Source organism: Neophocaena asiaeorientalis, unplaced genomic scaffold, assembly GCF_003031525.2.
Source record: "Neophocaena asiaeorientalis asiaeorientalis breed wild unplaced genomic scaffold, Neophocaena_asiaeorientalis_V1.1 scaffold521, whole genome shotgun sequence".
Taxonomy (NCBI): domain Eukaryota; kingdom Metazoa; phylum Chordata; class Mammalia; order Artiodactyla; family Phocoenidae; genus Neophocaena; species Neophocaena asiaeorientalis.
The window spans coordinates 5,972,595-5,989,124 of record NW_020174712.1 but is presented as its reverse complement, the minus strand read 5'-3'; the positions used below and the strand labels follow the sequence as shown (position 1 = coordinate 5,989,124).

At 37.0% G+C, this 16,530-nt stretch overlaps 1 pseudogene; it reads right to left on the bottom strand.

Moving 5' to 3' along the window:
- Positions 1-11,072: 11,072 nt before the first annotated feature.
- LOC112409657 (complex III assembly factor LYRM7 pseudogene) lies at positions 11,073-12,768 on the bottom strand (annotated as a pseudogene).
- Positions 12,769-16,530: the final 3,762 nt, after the last annotated feature.

Genomic DNA, 16,530 nt, shown 5'->3' with positions numbered 1-16,530 from the left:
TTTGACAAATGCAAAATATCACGTATCCAGCATTACAGTAACATACAGAACAGTTTCACTGACCTAAAAAATCCTCTGTGATTTACCTATGCAACCCTCCCAAACTGCTGGTAACCACTGATCTTTTTACTGTTGCTATAGTTTTGCTTTTTCCAGTGTCATGTAATTGGAATCATACAGTGTGTAGCTTTTCCAGACTGGTTTCTTCTACTTAGCAATATGCATTTAATGTTCATCCATATCTTTGAGTATACTGATAGCTCATTTCTTTTTATATGGAGTATTATTTTCTTGTATGGGTATACCACAGTTCTTTTATTCATTCACATATTGAAGGACATCTTCTTTGCTTCCAGTTTTGGGAAATTATGAGTAAAACTGAATAAACATTTGCATGCAGATTTTTGTGAGGATTTAAGTTTTCATACCAGTTGGGTAAATACCTAGAAGTGTGAGTGCTGGATCATATGGTAAGACTATGTTTAGCTTTGCAAGAAACTGACAAGCTGTCTTCCAAAGCGGCATTACCATTTTGCGTTCCCACCAGCAATGAATGAGAGTGCTTGCACATTCTTGCTAGCAATTGGTATTATAAGTTTTAAAGAAAATGTTTACCCATTCTAATAGGTATGTAGTTGTTTTAATTTGCAATTGCTGTTTTAATTTGTAATTCTCTAATGACATGTGATGTTGACGGGTTTTTTTCACATTCTTATTTGGCATTTGCATAATTTCTTTGGAGAGGTATCTGTTTAGATCTTTTCACACTTCAGAATTGGGTTGTTTGTTTTCTTATTGTTGAGTTGTAAGAGTTCTTTGAATATTTTAGAAATAAGTCCTTTTTCAGAAATGTGTTTTGCAGATATTTTCTCCCAGTTTGTGGCTTATCTGTGATATCATTTTTCAATGTGTTTTCACACTCCAATGGAATCCTTGATGAGGAAAAGAAATTAGTCAATTGTAAGAGGTCAGTAATGTCTCTGTGTGGTAATGCTCAACCTCCTTTCTCTAGGAATCCACTTTTCATTGGTCTTCCAAAGCCATTGTTCTTTTCAAAACCTTATATATGCAGTGTAAGAAAGATATTATGAGAAGATATCAGTATCCAAATAAGTAAAGAAAAAGTGCATTTAAAAAATTTGATTCTCACAATGACCCTCTGATATAGATAAGGAAGGTGTTTGCAATCACATTTATCAACTTTGATAGGAAAGTTTCCAGATAAGGAGACTAGAGCCCAGGAAAGCTACATGATTTGCTCTGAGTTGCATAGTCAGCAAGAGATGAAGCCATGGCCAGACTCCTAGTTTCTATCTCCTGGCCCCAAATTCTCTTACCTATATCACACTAGAATCCTATCTTGTTAGCTGGAAAACCATTATTGCTTTGGTTTAAAGTGCAAACTCGCTGATAATCCACATACATAACAATTTATTTTTCTGATGCATTTGAGCGTTGGCTGAGTCAGATAAATAACTTATTCAAAATGGAATGAGCTAAGATGCATCCTGAACTTTTAACTCCATTTTTGCTTTCTCGGTGTTTTGTAGCTACAGTGGATCCTTCATAGTCTATCATCTGATTCTTCCAGAAAATCCTTGATTGTACTCAACATTTTAGTGCAGATAGACCTTGGTATTTGCTAATATTTCCTTTAAGAGTTTGGGAGGAAAATATCTGTTATTTAACCATTTAACCAATTTGAAAATTGAAAGCTCCTTTAGTGCAAGATTTCTCAACTGTGTATTGTATTTTGGGCCAGCCATTTCTTTGCTATGGAGGCCTTTTGTGCCCTGCAGGATGTTTAGCAGCATTCAAGGACTCTACCCACTAGATGCCAGTAGCATCCTTCCCAGTTATCACATGAAGAATGTCTCTAGATATTGCCAAATGTCCCCTCATGGCAAGGGAAACCGTTTCTGTCAAGAACTACTGCTCTAGTGTTTAAACTGTTTGGTGACTAATGATTTAGGCAGCAGTAGATCGTATTATATTAATGTCAAGAAGATATAGATTTTATAAATTGGCAGAATTCATTGTTCTATGGTTTTATTACCTTATTGGTACAGCAAACCAAACAAAATTTTATTCAAAAATTCTTAATAAAATGGAAGGAATAGGGCTAAACTAGGGGAGGGCTAGAAAAGATGAAATAGAGGTCAACTAGGGGTTAAATATATTTTTAGCAAAATTAAACAGTTCTATGACCCAAGGAAAAGTTCCTCATAGGAGCATCTTTTGCCTTTTGTCTTTTCATTGTAGAATCATGAAATTTTATATTCTGTAGGACCCATAGAGATGATAAAGGTAAGTGCTAGAACAGAAAAAAGGGTGAAGCATTGTTGCTGAATTCATGTTCCATTTTAACACAGTCTGTTACCCTGAATACTATAATATACGTGCCTTAATTATAGAAAATCTATAGTTAGTTATAGCATTAATTACAGCATAGGAATAGTTTAGGAATCACACATTATAACACATGGAAATTGACTTTAAAAATTGTCCTGTCTGAATTAGGGTTCCCTAGAGAAATGGCTGATCCTAGAGCCAGGGCAGGGAAAATTCATGAAAAGCCTGGAACATTTTGTGGTAAAAGTAAGGGGGAAAAAAAGAGGAGTAGGGCATGTCAAAAGAACACAGGAAATAGAAAATATGAACAGACCAATCACAAGCACTGAAATTGAAACTGTGATTAAAAACCTTCCAACAAACAAAAGCTAAAAAAGTTTAAAAAAAAAAAAAAAAAAAAAAAAAGAACACAGGAGCTGACTTTTGAGAGCTCCCAATGGCCAAAGCTGGAACAATTGAAGCAATAAAATAAATAATAAATACTACTGAATTACAACCTGAAGAATAAAATATTCATAAGTTCATATTGATAGAAATAAATGACTGAATAAATAATTAAGTGGTGGAGAAGTGACAAATCTTCCTTACATAAGAATTCCAAATAGTAAATATAGAAGGAATGAGGGAAGTGGAAAAAAGACCACTAGAATGCCACAGTAATAATTGCTGGAGATAAGATTCATCGATGAATGCTAAAATTAATGGCTGAAATATTAAGAAGCAGGATATTTGCTCAAATATCTCTCCCCAAATAGTTATTAATTACTGTGGTGAATTTAACACATGTCTACAAATTCTTTGATGATCCTCTAAGAGGTGGAGTTTAATTTCCCTTCCTGTGAGGGTGGGCTGGGTTTAGTGACTTACTTATAATGACTAGGGTATGGGAAAGGGAAAAATAGTAACTTTACGGTGAAAAAGCCCTAGTAAATATTAGCTTCACTAGTAATAAGTCATGTTAACATCAAGTACACTCTGATATGATGCGGTGAGAAGGCTAATTCGCCTCTGTGGTATATTTTCCCCAAATCCATATGAGAAAACATCTGCAAGCTCAAACTGATGAATGGTCTACAAAATATCTGTATAGTACTCTCCCAGAGTGTCTAGGTTATGCGTAAGAAGGAAAGACATTGAAGTTACAGATTGGAAGAGCCTAAGGAGATATGGAAACTAAACGCAGTGTGGTATTCTGGCTTGGATCCATAAACAGAAAAAGGACATTAGTAAAAAAAATGAGTGAAACCCAAATAAAGTCTGTAGTCTAGCTAATAGCATTGTACAAGTGTTAATTTCTGAGTTTTGATTAATATACCGTGGTTATGTAAGATGCTAACATTAGTGGCAGCTGGATGGAGGGTATAGGGAAATGCTACATTATCTTTACATCTGTTTTGTAAGTCTAACATTATTCCAAAATTAAATAGAAAATGTAAAAAGCCCCTTTTCTTCAAATATTTATTGAATGCTTATTATGTGTTCAGAATGCTTATGAATGTAAATCACTTTGGAGAACAGTAAACATTACCCAGCAAAATTGAGCACGTGCATTCCCCATGACCCAGGAATTTCACTCCTTAAGTACTTAAAAAAAAACCTCTTATACGTGTTCACAGGAGACACAAACAAGCATGTTCATAGCTACATTGGTCATAGTAGCAAAGCCCTGGGAGAAAACCCATGTGTCCATTTACAGGATGATGGATAAATTGTGGTATTTTTCACACAATGGGTTAATACAATATAGAAGTGTAAATTAATGAGGTATTGTTGCAAATGTAAGTAAGAATGAATCTCAAAACCAAATATATATTGAAAGAAGCAATGGACAGAAAAATGCATACAGTTTGATTCAATTAATATAAAAGTCCTAACCAAGCTAGGTTAAATAATATATTGTATGGGGATAATAAAAAAACAGAAAAAATTATTCTCTTTAGAAGGGGAGTGGCACACAAATTTTTCTAATGATAGGGTGGGTACAAAAGGGTTCATTTTAAGGTTGTTCTTTAAAATATATACATGTATTACACATTGAATATACTTTAAATATATGAAATATTTTATAATAAAAATATTTACTTAAATTTATCCCATTACCCCTGTTACCCTGTTATCTCTCTGATCTTCTCCTCTCCAATTAATCTCTCCTTCACTCAATCTGTTATAGCCATACTGGCTTCCCTGGCAGTCTGTGAATCCAAAAGCCTCATCCTGCTTTATGGTCTTTGCTCTAGCTATTCCCTCTGGATTCAAGTCTTTGCTTATCCCAGACCACTTTATTTAATCCTGCATACTACCTTGCCCTTTGTTGTCTTCTCCCCCAGTAGAACATAACTCGATAGGGCAAGGATTTTTGTCTCTTTTATTCATTAATGTATTCTCAATAGCAGAACAGTTCTGGATACATATGATAGATGAACAATACATATTGACTGAATCAATAAATGAGTAAGAGGGGTATAATTTAATAGTGATGCATGGTCTTTGTGTTCACACAGACCTGGGTTTATATCCTGTTTCTGTTACTTAATAGCCATATGAGTTTTGCCGATTATTTTCTCTTTAAGCCTAAGTTTTCTTATCCGTAAAACGGAGATACTAGGTAATGATTAAATGAGACTATGTATGGAAAGCACTTGGCATAATACTTCATATATAGTAAGTAGGCACTAAACGACTGTAAATTCTTATCCCTATGATCAAAGTATTGATCTACAGGGCTACAAAAATGAATCAGACATTAACTCTAGCCTTGCTGAACTACTACATAAATAAGAATAATACTAAGTAGTGAAAAGTACCATAAAAAAGCACTGTGGTGTTTGGGGAGGGGAACCTCAGCCATGACATTAAGAAAAATTTTTAATTAATTATGTTCATAAGAAAAAAACTAAACCCAAAACTAACAGAGGGAAATGTTTATAACTGAAAGATAAAATAAAGAATAGAAAAACAGTAGAGAAAATCAATGGAACCAAAATTGATTTTTCAAAATATTAGCAAAATTGACAAATCTTTAACTAGATTGAGTAAGAAAAAAAAAGAGAAGACTCAAATTATAAAATCTGAAATAAAAGTGGGGACATTACTATCTATTCTACAGAAATAAAAAGGATTAGGAGAGTACTATGAACAATTTTATGCCAACAAATTGATAACCTAGATGAAATGGACCAATTCCTAGATACTCAAAACCTACAAAGACTGAATCACAAAGAAATAGAAAACCTGAATAAACCTATAACTAATAAGGACATTGAATCAATAGTAAAAAACCTCCCAACAAAGAAAAGCCCTGGACCTGGTGGCTTCTTTGGTGAATTCTAAAAGACATTTAAAGAAGAACTAACACTAATCCTTTACAAACTTCTCCAAAAAATTGAAGAGGAGAGAGCACTTCCAAACTCATTCTATGAGACCAGCATTACCCTGATACCAAGCCAGACAAAGCACTACAATAAAAGAAAACTACAGACCAATATCCCTGATGGGTATTGATGCACAAGTCCATAATAAAATACTAGCAAACCCAATTCAGTAGCACGTTAAAAGGATTATATATAATGACCAAGTGGGATTTATTTCTGGAATGTAAGGATGGTTCAACATACAGTATTGATCAATGTAATACGTAATATATCAAGTCCCCTACATATGAATGTGTTCCATTCCGAGAGCACATTCGTAAGTCCAATTGGTTCGTAAGTCCAACAAAGGTAGCCTAGGTACCCAACTAACACAATCGGCTATATAGTACTGTACTGTAATAGGTTTATAATACTTTTCACACAAACAATACATAAAAAACAAACACAAAAAATAAAGAATATTTTAAATCTTACAGTACAGTACCTCGAAAAGTACAGTAGTACAGCACAACAGCCAGCACACAGGGGCTGGCATTGAGTGAACAGGCAAGAAGAGTTACTGACTGGAGGAGGGAGAGGAGGTGGAGGATGGTAGAGCTGAAGGATCGTCAGCAATAGGAGACAGAAGGCAAGCTGCAATTTCACTCATGCCTGACGTTGATGGCACAGGTTCTGGTTCCTTGCTGGATTCAATTCTATCTACCCTCTTGAAAAAACGATCCAGTGATGTCTGGGTAGTAGCCCTTTTTTTCTTGTCATAGATGACACTGTCGCACTGGATTGCATTCTGAATGGTTGTTGCAGCCTTTGTGTACCGTTCTACGTTCCAGTCCTATGCCTCAAAACTAACAGTGCCTCCTGAAATAAAGAAAATCCCCTAGCCATTTCCTGCATTGTGAATCTCTTCAGTTCTTCAGTTACTTCTTCCTCCTGTCTGTCTTCGTCCTTTCTCTGAAAGAATTGGAATTCTTCCAATTCCATCAAGACCAATTCCATCAGATCTTCATTAGTAAGATCGTGTTGCACAGCAAGGAGTTCAGTGAAGTTGTCCTCTTGAAGATCTAGCTTGAAATAAAGATACTGTGCTACTGTACTCTATTCAGTACTATACAGTAAAGTACACAAAGCACAACCACTTGTAGAGGATGCACACACGTGACAATGTATGCCAGCCGCGTGAATTAACTTACATGATTGGACATGTGAATGCACGTTTGCGTCTTTGAAAGTTCACAACTTGAAGGTTCATATGTAGGGGACTTAACTTTACCAACAGAATGAAGGGAGAAAAATCACATGATCATCTCAACTGATACAGAAAAATATTTTGACAAAATTAAACACTCCCTCATGATAAAAATACTCAACAAACTTGGAATAGAAGAAAATTAGGTCAATATAATATAAGAAAGATTCTCCTCTAAGAATAAGACAAGGATGCCCACTCTTGGCACTACTAGTCAACATAGTATTAGAATCTCTAGCCAGAGCAACAGGAAAAAAAAAGAAAGAAAAGGCACCCAAATTGGAAAGGAGGAATAAAATTATCTCCATCTGCAGATGACATGATCTTTTTTTTTTTTTTTTTTGCAGTATGCAGGCCTCTCACTGTCGTGGCCTCTCCCATTGAGGAGCACAGGCTCCGGACGCGCAGGCTCAGCGGCCATGGCTCACGGGCCCAGCCGCTCTGCGGCATGTGGGATCTTCGCAGACCGGGGCACAAACTTGCATCCCCTGCATCGGCAGGTGGACTCTCAACCACTGCGCCACCAGGGAAGCCCGACATGATCTTATATGAAGAAAACCCTAACAATTTCACCAAAAAACCTGTTAGAGCTAATAGACAGATTCAGCACATTAATAGGATACAAAATCAACTTAGAAAGATTAGCTGCATTTTTGTACAATAACAATGAACAATTTGAAAAGGAAGTGAAGAAAATAATTTTATTTAAAATAGCATCAAAAAGAATGAAATATTTAGGAATTAACTTAATCAAGGAGGTAAAAGACTTGTGCACTGAAAACTACAAAACATTGTTGAAAGAAATTAAGACATAAATTGGAAAGACATCTTGTGTTCATGGATTGGAAGACTTGTCATTGTTTAGATGCCAACACTACCTAAAGTGATTTACAAATTTAATGCTATCCCTATCAAATCCCAATGACTTTTTGTAGAAGTGGAAAAATCTGATAAGGAATTAATGTCTGGACCACATGGAGAACACCTACAATTCAATAACAACAACGATAGCAAAAAATGTGATTCAAAAATGGGCAAAGGACTTGACATTCTTCCAGAGAAGATGAACAAATGGCAATAAGCATATCTGGAAAGATGCTCAACATCACTAAGTATTAGGGTAATGCAAATTAAAACATATCTGAGAGAAGGATTTTCTAGATAGAGGGAGCTGGTAGAGCAGAGATCACATGTAGACACTTGTCTCTTTTGTTTCTGGGCAAGCAAAGTGGTCAGTGTGTCTGTGGCAGTGAGTGGAGTAAAGGAGGTTGGACAGGTGAGGGGCCAGATCATGGATGGCTTCGCAGGCCGTTTAGAGGATGCTGTCTTTTATGCTGAGTGGCGAGCCATGCAGGTGTTGAGCAGAGAAGTGGTGTGATAATACTTCAGTTTTAAAATGGTATTTCTGACTGTGGTGCCCAGAATAGACTGTAGGGGTCAATGGTAGACGCAGTGAGATCAGCTGGAGGCTAGTGCAATATCCCGGTGAGAAATGATGGCTGCTTGAACCAAGCTGTAGCTCTGGAAGTGGTGAGAAAAGTCAGATTCTGATTATATTTTGAAAGTGGGAACAGCAGATTTTCCTGAGGGTTAAGATGTAGTGTATGAGAGAAAGAAAAGAGTCAAGGATGGTGCTAAGGTTTATGGCCTGAGTCATTCATTGATAAAAATCCTTTATATATAGAAATAAAAAAGGAAACTGTTGTAAAAGATGTTATAACAACAACACCTGTTTTTGTATTGTAATTTCATACCATTGTCATTCAGAAATGCCAACAGAATAACTCTTTTCTGAGAAGAAAGCTATCTACAACTTATGGTTCTCTGGCAGAAGCCCTAATTTTATGCATATACCATCAGCTTGCTTCTAGCAGAGGCACTTAGCCAGAGAGATGACTCTCATGTCTTGTTCTGCTCAGTCTTTGAGACTAAGTGTTTGGAGTATTAATATTTGTTCTTGGTTTTGCTCTGCTTGGAGGAAAATCTCATAAGTACTCTAGGTGCCCACAATGATGAAAATAACCATTACTAATTATATCTGTGGGCACCCAAGTCATAAATATGTACAAGATACTTAACAATAACAGCACTGTGGTATCTATTCTTGCTTTTCCAGAGCTTACCTTGGGTCAGAAACTCTAGCAGGAGCTCCACACATTGCCTTTTAAATCTTCACAGCACATTGTAAACTATTATCCTTTTCTAACAGATGAAGGGTCTGAAGTCCAGAAAGATTACTTAACTTGTTTAAGTTTAAATAGATAGTGAGGAATGGAGCTGGGCTCCCTAGACTCCAGACCTGTCTGTCTTCAAAGACAATGTTCTTTTTGATTTGCTGCTGTCTAATCTCAGGGATTTAGGTGAATGATGTATTTGTAACATGTTAATTCAACAAACATTCATTTAGTGCCTCTGTATGTCAGGAACTTGGTTAGCTTGACATTGGAGGATAAGAAGATTGATTGATGAGTTGATTAAACGAATATTGAATACCTATGATATGCCCAGAGGTGTGCAGGGCTGTAGGAGGACAAAGATGAATGGTCCCTCCTCTTGAGGAAGAACCGCTGCTCCTTGGAGGTCCCGGACAGTCATATTTGAATCGTATAAAATAAGCAGTAGAAACCTAAATGGGGAGGCTTCTGAATGGGATGGCTACCCTGATTCATTCAGGCATTTCAGAAACTTATTAAAGTAACTTTTTACTTCTTTGAGTTGGAAAGTCTGCACAATCATATTTCAAGAATAGTTTGAGGTAGGCTTATCTTTTGCTTTTGTTTTTCATTCAAATTCTTGTTTTTCTTCAAAACTCACTACTAGATATGCAATGAATAAAGATACAGTATTCAAATCACTTGAAGATCTGAATACATCATTTCACAACACAATTATCGTTACTTAAGAACTCGCGTCATCTCTTCAGAGACCTTTCCTGCCTCTGCTGTCTAAATTAGACCCACTTCCCAACCACTCAACATCACTTTACAGTGTTAAATTTTTTCATGGCTTTATCACTATCAGACATTATTATCCATATGCACATTTGTTTATTGCCTATCTCCCACCACTAGAATAGAGTTCCATGAGAAATTTTTTTTCCATGAGAAATTTTTATAGTGATAAAGAAAATTAACTTTACTTATTAGAAAATTAGAAATTTATTTATTGGTAATTAGAAATTTACTTATTAGTAAATTAGAAAAATTGATTGTAGTGTTAAAATTTGTCAAATGCTTTAATTCTGAACTATTTATAAGAATATTTATATACAAACCATAACAAAGTAGAGTACAACAAACACATTATTCAAGTCAAAGTATTTTCTCAATTCTGAGCTTGCTCCTATCACTTCAGTTTTTAATTTTTAACAAGGGCATTCTGTGTTTTGAGAAAGTGCATGATTCACATAATATAATATTTAAGTGGAAGGAGAATCAATGATCTCCAATAAAGGTAAAAAAAAAATATATTTTCCAACCAATATGACTCTTTCTAATCTAATTTCATTAGATTTTTAGCTTTTCTATATTAAACTATGTTTCATGTTAAAAAAAATCATACTTGCATTCATGGATGATCTAAATTGCTGGAACTAAGTTTAACACTTATATAAACCCATGGTTGATCTAAATACAATATAGAGTCAAATATATATGTGTTTTAAACTCATTTATATGAATATTTGCCACAAATAAAAAATGAACAAAATTGTTAGGAAATAGAGGAGACAGATACAAAGATCAGGAGGAAGAACATTTTAGATAGAAGAAAAGGCAAGAACAAAAGTTTCAGGGGCAGTAAAGAATGGAGTATGTGTGAAATACTCATAGGTTGCCAAAGGAGTTAAGAATGGAAAGGTGAGCAAGAACAATATAGGGCCTTGTGGGCTGTAGTAATGAGTTGGAGTTTTATCTAAGATAAATAAATGGCAAGTTACTGGAGGGCTTAAGCAAGGAATGACATGATCTGATTTATGACTTAAAAATATCACTGTGGGGCTTCCCTGGTGGCGCAGTGGTTGAGAGTACCCAAAAAAAAAAAAAAAAAAAAAATCACTGTGGTCCCTTTGTGGATAAGGGATTATAAGAGGGCAAGAATTAAATTAGGAAAATCAGTTAAGATGCTATTATAATAGTTTAGGAAATAGATAACGAGTAGGAGTAGGATGGTATAATTGCAATAGAGGGAAAAGGGTGGTTCAACTAGTGGGCTAGCTGTGGGGAATGAGGAGAAAAGGAGGGGACTTCTAGACTTTGGGCCTGAACAACTGGTTGGATAGTACCATTTACTTGGGTTGCAAGTCAAGAGTCTTGCTTTGGATGTGTTAAGTTTCAAAGGCCTATTAGACATTTAAGTAGTGTTATTGAGAAGACAGTTAGACATACTAGTCTGGACGTCAGTACTAGAAAATATAAATTTGAGAGTTATTGGCTTAGAGGTAGGATTTAATAGCATGGGCCTGAATTAGCTTAGCCAGAAGAGACGATCAATAGAGAAGGGAAGAAGGCTCAGGGCAAAAACCTGGATTTAGAAGTCTCGTAGAGGAAGAGAGGTCATCAAAGAAGACTGAAGAGTAGCCAGAGAAGTAGAGGGAGAACCAAAAGAATGTGATGTCATAGAAGCCAGTGTTTCAACAGTTATGATCAGCTCTGTCAAATCCTGCTGAGAAGCAGAATAAGATGCAACAAGGAAAGGAATTGCTGTATTTGGCAGCATGGAGCTTCGAGGAAGCCATGGGATGGACGCTTGACTGGAATGGGAGGAAGAGAGGATGTGATATGAGGGAGTGGAAATGAGGGAAAGAGACAGAGACCTCGAGTCAAGGGAGGGTTTGTTTGTTTTTTTTAAATTATGAAACTATACTCTAATGCACTCATTTTCAATATGCCACTTCAGAGAAAAATATTTGCATTTCCAGGAGTTTAGCCAGAGTTATATATTTTAAAATTAAAAATGACAAAGACTTAATTTTATTCTAAAAAAATTCATTGCTTCTGAGTTGGTGCATCACAATATGGCAAATTTTCTATAAGAAGGTCTTTCCTAGGGATCAATTTCAGCATATTGTGGTCTGTGTGAATACCTTGTGTAACAGATGTTCTCAGTATCAATCCAACATTAGAATCTATTTTGATTAGCTCTTCTGTTTTCTTAGGAGAAGTTTCACTTCTTTACATTTGAATTCTTTGTTTATCTTTATTCTGGCTGCTTCTAATGCCATAGCATCATTATTTAAAACTTGTTGTCTGGTCCTGTGCAGTGTTTTAAAGAGCTGTAAAACCTTGGCCGCCTGACCCATGGCTCTCCTCACCGCTGCGGCTACTTCTCCTAAGGGAGGGTTTTTAACTGAGGGATATTTTGCAGTTGGTTTCTATGTTGATGAGAATTACCTAGTGTACAGGAAGTTATGATGATGCAGGGGAGACAGGGGATATGGGCTGAAACACAGTCTTTGAGCTGGTGAGAGATGATGGGGCCCAGAGTGCAGGTGGAGGTGTGGCCTTGTGATAGGAATAGGGACACCTTGATGTTGTCACAAGAAGAGGCAAAGCTCTGGTAGATTGTAGTTGGTGTCGGGAAGATGAGGGAGTTTCTGTTGGGTTGCTTCAATTCCGCAGCTGAGAAGGAAGAGGAGGAAAGAGAAGACGTGAGATACTCAGATGTCTTGGATATTGGGATATTGTTTACAAGGGAAATGTAGCAGAACAGCTGAATAGCAATAAGTATGAGTTTTATTTTTTTAACATCTTTATTGGAGTATAATTGCTTTACAATGGTGTGTTAATTTCTGCTTTATAACAAAGTGAATCAGCTATATATATACATATATCCCCATATCCCCTCCCTCTTGCGTCTTTCTCCCACCCTCCCTATCCCACCCCTCTAGGTGGTCACAAAGCACCGAGCTGATCTCTCTGTGCTATGCGGCTGCTTCCCACTAGCTATCTATTTTACGTTTGGCTGTATATATATGTCCATGCCACTCTCTCACTTCGTCCCAGCTTACCCTTCCCCCTCCCCGTATCCTCAAGTCCATTCTTTAGTAGGTCTGCATCTTTATTCCCATCCTGCCCCTAGGTTCTTCAGAACCATTTTCCCCCCTTAGATTCCATATATATGTGTGAGCATACGGTATTTGTTTTTTCTTTCTGACTTACTTCACTCCATATGACAGACTCTAGGTCCATCCACCTCACTACAAATAATTCAATTTTGTTTCATTTTATGGCTGAATAATATTCCATTGTATATATGTGCCACATCTTCTTTATCCATTCATCTGTTGATGGACACTTAGGTTGTTTCCATGTCCTGGCTATTGTAAATAGAGCTGCAATGAACATTGTGGTACATGACTCTTTTTGGATTATGGTTTTTTCAGGGTATATGCCTAGTGGTGGAATTGCTGGGTCATCTGGTACTTTACAAAGCTACAGTAATCAAGAGAGTATGGTACTGGCACAAAAACAGAAATATAGATCAATGGAACAGGGTAGAAAGCCCAGAGATAAACCCACGCACATATGGTCACCTTATCTTTGATAAAGGAGGCAAGAATATACAATGGTGAAAAGAGAGCCGCTTCAATAAGTGGTCCTGGGAAAACTGGACAGCTACGTGTAAAACAATGAAATTAGAAGACTCTGTAACACCATACACAAAAATAAACTCAAAATGGGTAAAGACCTAAATGTAAGGCCAGACACTATAAAACTCTTAGAGGAAAACATAGGAAGAACACTCTATAACATAAATCACAGCAAGATCCTTCTTGACCCACCTCCTAGAGAAATGGAAATAAAAATAAACAAATGGGACCTAATGAAACTTAAAAGGTTTTGCACAGCAAAGGAAAACATAAACAAGATGAAAAGTATGAGTTTTAGATTAGCAGCCATGAAGTTAAAGTGTGAAAAATCATTGCAGCTACTCAGTGACAGGGCTAAGTAAGAGAATAATTGTGTTTAACCAGGGATATTGTTTTGTTGTGTGAATTAAATGGAACAAAAATCTCTAGTTATAATTTATGTAATTTAATAATATGATTATTTTAATGATAGGCCCTGGACTCTAAGGTGGGAAAGAGCAAAGTAAGGAAGGAGGGGATGAAGAGTAATAAAAACATTATAAAGTCAGTGGATTTGTGGTTTACAACGTTGGAAAGTTGTTGAAGTAGGTATCCTAGAGTGTGCTGGGAAGACACAAAGGACTAGTGGAGAGTGAGTTGTTAAATTTAATACCTTTAGGGTGGTACATTCATTGTTATATGGCAAGGGCTGAGGCATGATCATGAGTGTGGGCCTTATGGTGTGGCAGAGGAAAGAGAATTGCAAGAGAGGAGACAAAGGATTTGAGAGTTCACTGCTGGATGGATTATCCACATGGAAGCTAATGTCACTGAAAATGATAACAAGAGGAGGGATGAGGGAAAGACAGAACTTGGCACTAAATTCCTTGGTGCATGAAGGAAAGAACATGGGAAGTCTGAAAATGATTCCAGGGAATAACAGGTGGTAGAGTCGAATAGCACATGCTTCAGGGAACTGGGGCTTTTGAAGAAGAAAGAAGGAGAAACAGTTTGGCCATATCAGTGGGAGCTAGGAGGGTACCTGTCCCACCTTAAGCCATTACATATTTGGTGGGGTAGGAAGAGAAAAAATACTGCTTCCTCTTGAGAAGGAGCCTGGGAAAGTAGTCTTCACCAATGGCAAGGAGGTGAAGGGCATTTTCAAAGTGGAACTTAAGGTTCTAAGAGAAGATTTAGGGAACTGATACAGATAGTCCATTTCTAGGGACACAGTACAAGAGTTTGGGAGGATGGAGTTGCATGGAAAATTATGGAATATATAGAAAAGTATGCAGGTGAGTTAAAAAGTGTCAAATACTTTAAAAAATCCAACTCATTCAAAGTGTACAGACTCCTGCATTGAGAAGAAACGAAAAAATGCTTTGTTAAACCAAGTGTAGCTGCACTAACTCCTCCAGTGTCCATCTCCCAGCTTCCTTAGCATCAAAAGTCCTACCTTTCTGGGCATATGGCTGCCCAGCAAGAGACCACATAGACCAACCTCCCTTACGAAAAGGCAAGGCTGCGTGTCTAAGCCCCCCAGCAAGGAAATGCCTTTAAAAGGAGATTTTTGTATCCACTTTCTCTCTTTGCCTCTTCCCATAGGATAAAATGTAGACATTGTGGGTAGACAGTTTTAACTGTGTGGCTAATTAGAATTCCCTGAGGGATGTCAGAAGGAGGCAGAAAGCATCAGAGCCCCTGGATGACTTCATGAGACAGAGCTGCTCACCCACTCTGAACCACCTGCCCGCCTCCAGAAAGTGATGTGAAAGAGAAGTAAATTTTGCCTTGTTTGGGTCCTTAATACCACACGGTGCATCCCAAGTTTGGGTTTTGAATATATGCTAGTTGCATGCTAGTCTTATTAGGCCATGTCATGGGATCACGTAAATCACCGTTTAGGAACCTAAAGCATTCCTGGCCAAGACTAGTATACATTTTGAAAATGTGGAAAAGGGTGTATAATTAAGTTCTGTTTTTTCCTGACTTCTTTACTACCTGAGAGATTATTCAACAAGCTTTGGTAATGAATCCACAGGTATTTGAATGAAAAAAAAAAAAAAAAAGGACTGAAAAGTACCATAGTTCTCTTCATGTTTTCAGTCACATGACAGGTGCCATTTGTACCATGTAGCCTTCTGCTTCTGTTTGGGAGAATAGCATTCCAGCTTTAATTGTGGGGTGAATCCTGATGTCTCCATCTTGTTTCAAGTACAAGGGGTGAACAGGTCACATAACAATACAGTTTCATCTTGGATTCTCTTCTTTCATTTGTAGGCTGAGCAGGTCAGCCTTTCCATCATTCTGCTAGTTCAGTGAATCACCGGTCAAAAGTTCCCCTGCACTGTAGCAGTTTAGCAGCCTTTTATTCAGTTGGGTGAGGAGTGTAGACTTAGAGAGGACTGTAAAAAGCAATAATGCAAAGTGTTTCAGTTCTTTAATGGAATGGTGTTAGTCATATTTCTGGCTTTTAAAATGCTGTTGGGGAAAAAGCATTTTTCTGTGTTTCAAATATACGGTATTTTCACGCAATTCAGTAAGAAAAAAACCCCCACCGCTCCTGATTTTATAAATACTCCCATGTGATTCGTTAGTTCAAGAAGTTACATTATCTTTGTTTAGCAGCTTCTGTGGCTCTTAGCAACTATGCTAATTACGTAGCTTTGCTAACAAGTTAATGGTTAATGCATTCTATTAACCACTGCAACTGCAAAAATGCAGGGTTTTTATTTTTATTTTTTTCTCTTCTTCTGTGCAGTCTCTTTTCCTAATCATTTCCAGGAAGGGTACAGGAGGGGTACAAGTTTCAGTGTGTATGCATGCATGCACATTTAGGGGAGCAGTCGGCAGTGCTGTGGGCAGGGTCAACCTGGAGAGCTTCACCTGGTAAGGATTCTGCTCCTGTGCCATGGTGGTGTTGGAAACCCTGAACTGTGGGGTTTCCATCAGGGGAAAGAACAAATCTGCCCTTTTACAGCTTTGTCTGCTTG